This window comes from Cervus elaphus, chromosome X (assembly GCF_910594005.1).
Source record: "Cervus elaphus chromosome X, mCerEla1.1, whole genome shotgun sequence".
NCBI classification, from domain to species: domain Eukaryota; kingdom Metazoa; phylum Chordata; class Mammalia; order Artiodactyla; family Cervidae; genus Cervus; species Cervus elaphus.
In genome coordinates this window covers 154,915,739-154,923,231 of record NC_057848.1, presented here as the reverse complement: position 1 = coordinate 154,923,231, position 7,493 = coordinate 154,915,739, and positions in this window count along the sequence as shown.

Genomic DNA, 7,493 nt, shown 5'->3' with positions numbered 1-7,493 from the left:
AGTTTGCTCAAACTCATGTCCATTGAGTTGGTGATGCCATCTAACCATCTAATCCTCTGCCACCCCCTTTTCCTCATGCCCGCAATCTTTTCCAGCACCAAGGTCTTTTCCAATAAGTCAGTTCTTCACATCAGGTGGCCAAATTATGGGAACTTCAGCTTCAGCATCAGTTCTTTCAATGAATATACAGAGTTGATTTCCTTTAGGACTGACTGGTTTGGTCTCCTTGCTCAAGGGACTCTCAAGAGTCTTCTCCAGCACCGCAGTTTGAAAGTATCAATTCTTCAGCATTCAGCCTTCTTTATAGTCCAACTCTCACATCTGTACATGACAAAAGCATTTTTGAAGGTTTCCAAAATCTTGATTTGAAAAATACTGCAAGTGAATTTACTTCCTTTACTTCATTTTACTTCCTTTTAAAATCTTCTCATTCTACAAATTGACACTTTATATATAATTATAATTATTTTTATAAATGATATTTTATAATTGACTCTTTTATAAATAATTTTTGTATCATTCTTTCTTATTTCATGTATTATTTCATGTATCATTCTTTCTTATTTCATGGGTATGCAATCTTCTCTTATTTTTCTAGGATATTATGACAGTTTGTTGAAACTCTATTTGCATAGTGTATGGTTTTGGGGGTTGCATTTTTTCTCTTTGGTTTTGGTCTAATTTTTTTCCTAAATATTCTTTTATTTTTTCCTGTAAAAGTTTGGCCTTTCAGTTTTAAATTCTTAAGCTATCTGGAAAGGACTATGAACAGGAGATCCAATTTCATTATTTTTCCATGTGGATATTAAACTTCCTTAGCACATCTTTCCAGCCTTATTGAAGTATTATTGATAAATTTAAATTTTATATATTTAAGAAGTACAACTTGATATTTTTATTTTCAAATTAAAATTCTTTTCAGAATTGGCTATATTTTTTATTGTCAATTCATTTTCCAGAGGGGAAACCAAAAAGCCAATTGGGAGGAGTTTTGTTTTCGGAAATAATTTACTAGTTTGTTTCAGAACAATCAACCTGAAGAGAAGATCTAGCAAAACTGGATGAAACATGAGAGAAACATTTTTTTAAGGCATCTGAGTCACCAAGACAAGAAAGAACGTACAGAGCTAATATACCAGAGAGAAAATAGGCCCAGACAGGGAAAATAGAGGTTGTGGTAGTTTGGTGGACAAAAAATAGAGTTTTAGAAATCCAATGGAGGTATAGCCCAGGTAAACAGTTTGACCTTATGTTCTGACCACAAATGACTACCTAAGAGTTAGGGTATGTTAGAAATAGAGCAGCTCTTACAAAGTCAAAAGTCCAACTATGAATGGGATATTGAATAAATCTTTGATTGGATTAAAGTGGTCTTTTTAGATTACCAGAAGCAAGACTAAATTCTCTCTGGATAAATATAACATCATCTAAAGCCTCAAATTATCTCTAAATGTTTCATACATAATGCCTAGCATTCAATGAAAAAATAACCAGTTATGCACCCAATATAAATTGACCAAAGAATAATAGAAACATAAATATATATTAAAATTGAAAAAAAGTAGTTACCAAGCATGGACATTAAAATAGTTGTGATTAATATTTTCAAAGATTTAAATGGCAACATGAATTTTAACAGGGTACTGGAAAATATAAAATATAATCAATGGAAATTTAAAATTGAAAATGAAATATCTGAAACTAAGATATGGATTTAGTAGCATGTTAGACACAGCTGAAAACAGAATAATAAACTGGAAGATAGAAAGAAAATACCTAAACTGAAGCACATAGAACAGAAGGATGGAAAATAGACAAGAGCATAAGAGATATATGGAACACAATGAAATAATCGGACTTTTCATTGATTTCATTTTCAATCAATAAATATGACTGAAGTTCTAGAAGGAGATGAGAGAGAAGACAGAGCAGAAGTGACATTAGAGAAGACAATTTCTGAAAATGGATAAAAGGCATCAGATTGTATATTCAAGAAACTCTAGCAGTCCAAAGCTGGAAAGGTACAAAGAAATCATTCTGAGGCATATTATAGTAAACCTGCTGAAAACCAAAGTCTATGAAAACGTGATGTTTGATGTGATTCAAAATATAATTCGAATTAAAATATATAACAACACAAAAGCTGGGAAAGAGGTAAATGGAGTAAAACAATTTCATGGTCTTATTTTCTGGGAAGTGGTACCACTTTTCGTTAGACTGTAGTAAGTCAAGGATGTGTGCTGTAACTTCTAGGATAAACAATAATAGAGTATGAGAATAAGGCTAATGCTGCTGAAGAACAATAAAAGAAAAAAATAAAAATATTCAATATGAAAGAAGACAAGAAGGAGAGAAAAACATAAGATACATGGAATATATAGGAAACAAAAAGGATTAGACCTTAAGGTTCATGTCACCGTCTTTTCTGAAAGCAGAGCTTGCTTTTGGTGAAAATCTCTGATGCAAATTTATTCTTTTGAAAAAATATTTGTTAATCTCACAGTATCTCTAGAATGTTTGTATAGTTATATAATTATTCAGTTCAGTTCAGTCACTCAGTCATGTCCAACTCTTTGCGACCCCATGGACTGCAGAATACCAGGCCTCCCTGTCCAACACCAACTCCCGGAGTTTACTCACACTCATGTCCATCGAGTCGGTGATGCCATCCAACCATCTCATCCTCTGTTGTCCCCTTCTCCTCCCACCTTCAATCTTTCCCAGCATCAGGGTCTTTTCAAATGAGTCAGCTTTTCGCATCAGGTGGCCAAAATATTGGAGTTTCAGCTTCAGCATCAGTCCTTCCAGTGAATATTCAGGACTGATTTCCTTTAGGATGGATTGGTTGGAGCTCCTTGCAGTGCAGGGGGCTTTGAAGAGTCTTCTCCAACAGCACAATTTAAAAGCATCAATTCTTCGGCACTCAGCTTTCTTTATAATCCAACTCTTACATCTATACATGACTACTGGAAAAACCATAGCTTTGACTAGATGGACCTTTATTGGCAAAGTAATGTCTCTGCTTTTTAATAAGATGTCTAGGTTGATCATAACTTTACTTCCTTATTCAGTTCAGTTCAGTCGCTCAGTCATGTCTGACTCTTTGAGACTCCATGAATCGCAGCACGCCAGGCCTCCCTGTCCATCACCAACTCCTGGAGTTTACTCAAACCCATGTCCATTGAGTCAGTGATGCCATCCAGCCATCTCATCCTCTGTAGTCCCCTTCTCCTCCTGCCCCCAATCCCTCCCAACATCAGGGTCTTTTCTAATGAATCAACTCTTCTCATCAAGTGGCCAAAGTACTGGAGTTTCAGCTTCAGCATCAGTCCTTTCAATGAACACCCAGGACTGATCACCTTTAGGATGGACTGGTTGGATCTCCTTGCAGTCCAAGGGACGCTCAAGAGTCTTCTCCAACACCATAGTTCAAACGCATCAATTTTTCGGTGCTCAGCTTTCTTCACAGTCCAACTCTCACATCCATACATGACCACTGGAAAAACCATAGCCTTGACTAGATGAACCTTTGCTGGCAAAGTAATGTCTCTGCTTTTTAATGTGCTATCTAGGTTGGTCATAACTTTCCTTCCAAGGAGTAAGCTCTTTTAATTTCATGGCTGCAATCACCATCTGCAGTGATTTTGGAGCCCAGAAAAATAAAGTCTGACATTGTTTCCATGGTCTCCCCATCTATTTGCCATGAAGTGATGGGACCAGATGCCATGATCTTAGTTTTCTGAATGTTGAGCTTTAAGCCAACTTTTTCACTCTCCTCTTTCACTTTCATCAAGAGGCTCTTCAGTTCCTCTTCACTCTCTGCCATAATGGTGGTGTCATCTGCATATCTGAGGTTATTGATCTTCCTTATCATAGTTATTTGATGTTTATTGGTATTTTTGCCCTGAATACCCATCATATTCAATTTGAAAGGAAAGGATTGGAAGATAAACCTTTACATTTTAGCCTTATTATTTTTTTTTTTGAAAGCTGGTTTACTTTAACAGGATTTGTTAGGACCCAATTGTTACCTGAAACTGTAGGTATGCTTTTTGAGGCTTCTTCCATATAGAGTAAGCATTCATAAAATAATCTCTCATATAGTCTAGACCAGGTTTATCCTATATCCTGCACTCAGACATTTCCCTATAACAGAAATAGCATCTCTAATTGAATTTACATATTTATTGGTAACCCTGTAAGACATGTCTTTAAAATATCTTTTTCAAATTTGAAAAAAAAATTCCCTTATTGTTGCAACTATTCTAAGGAAAGGAAATGTATTCAAAAATGCCTTTCTAAGTTATACAAATGTTTCATTATAATTAGTTTGCAAAAACTGGGGTGTATAGTATGTTGTCATGTGTTCTACAGTTCTTTTTCCAACATATCTACAAAACAGTGAAAATTGGTATTTGTAATAGTGACCCTGAGGTCATTTTGAAGAAAAAAAATCAAAACATGTTATTTTTCTTTTAGTACTCCGTGTATTTTGTTACAGAATAATTCTTTTAGAATTTATTGCCCCATGAAGTGATTATTATGCCAAAACTCCTTTTTTTTTCAATTAACAAATTTTTTTTTTCTGGTTGTGCTGGGTCTTTGTCGTGGCTTTGCGCGGGCTTTCTCGAGTTGCAGTTAGCAGAGCTACACTTTGTTGCAGTATGCAGGCGTCTCATTGCAGTGACTTCTCTTGTTGCCACAGGCTCTAGGCATGTGGGCTTCAGGAGTTTCAGCTCGTGTGGTTAGAGCGTGGGGCTCAGAAGTGGTGGTGCACAGACTTAGGTGCTCATCTCTGACCAGGGATCAAACCCGTGCCCCCTGCACTGGCAGGCAGATTCTCATCCACTGCACCATCTGGGAAGTCTCAAATCACACTCTAGCCAGAGATTGTACGGCATTATCATTTGTAGTTATTCTTGCTGCTGCTGCTAAGTCACTTCAGTCGTGTCCGACTCTGTGCGACTCCATAGACTGCAGCCCACCAGGCTCCCCCATCCCTGGGATTTTCCAGGCAAGAACACTGGAGTGGGTTGCCATTTCCTTCTCCAGTGCATGAAAGTGAAAAGTGAAAGTGAAGTCGCTCAGTTGTGTCCGACTCTTAGCGACCCCATGGACTGCAGCCCACCAGGCTCTTCCGTCCATGGGATTTTCCAGGCAAGAGTACTGGAGTGGGTCGCCATTGCCTTCTCCATTTATTCTTGAGGATCTGATAATAAGGATCTTATTTTTTTTAACCTTGGGAATCTACCATTTAACCAATGTCATAAAAAGTCAGTACCTTAGCATAGGACTGATATTCAATCAGTATTCATTAGTACGGCTGTGCTGATTGCTAAAATAGTGAAATATTACTACTGCTGGTTAGCAAATGACCATGGCTCAGAAACCAACTCTGGGCAGTTGCTCCTTCTACAACTCCTTTGGTCCCACCGTTTCTGACATCTTTTAGGACACTACTCCAGGGTTTATGTGATTATAGTTTGCACACATTTTGAGTATTGTCCCATATTAGGATATTAACATTGCTTAAGATAGACTATGAACCACCCTTAGCCACTCAGGCAAACATATATAGCAATAAGAAGCTCCAGGAGATGTCTCACAAGTTTCCCCATCCTGATGCTCTCAGATTACAGATGATCACTTTCGATGTAGCTTTTTATATTAGTCTCCATTATTGATTTGATCACATAGTGCATTTGTGACTCTAAAAGTGGTAATTTTGGTTTAGTCAGGCATCATAAGAACAAGGATTCTGGCACAAATACTTTATTAGGGAGGTGGTCCCAGAGGACAACAGTAAAGGAGTAGGGAGGAGAGACAAGGAAGGAAAGGTAACCAGTAAGGTGTGTTTTATTAAGTAGGACACCATTGTGCAAAACTAGTGTGTCATCCCATTGGAGAACTCTGGAAACCAGTGCAGAATCCATACCTTAGAGTTATCTCACACAAGGGTTTAGAGATCTGGGGACTAAATCCTCCAAGTCCTGTTTGTCATGGACTGAGGACTGTTTCAAGGGTATTAATTCTCTAGCACTTCTGACCTGCTGGGCAGTAGGCGGAGCTGGCCAAAGTTGCTAGAGAAAGCTCTCTGGCAAAGAGATGCAGATGCTGGTAATAGAATTCATTCAGGGAGGACTGCACTAAAAGTGTAAGGCCCAATGATACCTGCTAATCTAGAGAGGCTTTAGCCAAGAGAAGCTCACAGGAAATTCCTACTGTTTCCATCACTATCACCTCACCTTTCCTCAAAGTAAAGGAGTGTGCTGAGGACTGATGAACTTCAAGAGGCATAATTTCTCAGCCAGACACATTTTTCTAGGGGGTGAAGCCTTAGAAGGAGGGAAATAAATTAACTGGCATTGGAATAATATGTCCATCATGTTTTAAAATAATCATCTTACAGGTATCTCAGCACAAGTGAATTGGGGCTGTATTTCTTTTAGGGAGAATCTCAACCATCATATTCTTTTTTGGGTACCTGTACCAGCTCTTCAAAAGCGTTTTCTTCCTTAGAGGAAGAGTGGTCATGGGTACTAAGGATGCTGCCACTTGGGGAAAGTCTCAGCCATCTTTTTCTCTCTTTGAACCTCTTTACTCTTTCCTGCCTGTGGGCAAGAGAGGAGGGTGAAAGTTTGTATCTCTCTCTAGAAAAAGCTGAAGAGTATCCCCACTCTGGAAAGGTCTGAGTTAAACTGTCTATACATATTTCTCTAGACACTGGGGCACTCTGCTTCTGGATTTATGCTTTTGAGTTCACCACTTTTTGATACTAGCTATCCAGTTACTAAGGTTTGTGATTTGGCTAGTGTCTTTGTGGAAAATAAAGAAAAGTGAACCATTTGACCAGCTTTGACTCTAGGCCTTGGGTTGGCCTTTAGCTTAGATAAAATGGGCTTCCCTTGTGGCTCAGCTGGTAAAGAATCCACCTATAATGCGGGAGACCTGGGTTCAATCCTTGGGTTAGGAAGATCCCCTGGAGAACGGAAAGGCTACCCACTCCAGTATTCTTGCCTGGAGAATTCCAAGAACTGTGTACCATGGGGTCGCAAAAAGTCGGACACATCTGAGTGACTTTCACTTCACTTAGATAAAATAATATGAATAAGAATTATTTCTGTTATAATAGTGTTAGCTTCTGTGCCCTAACTCTGTGGTTCAGTACTATGTGTTTTGCATAGATTGGTTTATTTAATCTTTAAAAGCACTCTCTGAAGTAGTTACTATTATCATGTCCATTTTATAGACGAGTGCTTCCTTGGGTCCACCAGATCTCTCCAATAGAAAGGAAAGCTATGTACAGCAGAAATGAGCACAACATTGTAAAGCAATTATACTCCAATAAAAAAAGAAAATCTTTCTCTGCAATTACTGAATAATCCAAAGATCATATTTTTACACCATGCAAATATCCTGTTCCCCAATAATCCTTTATCCAATGACTTTATAATTCTTATATAAACCAGTTATCACATTATGGCTGCATAAGG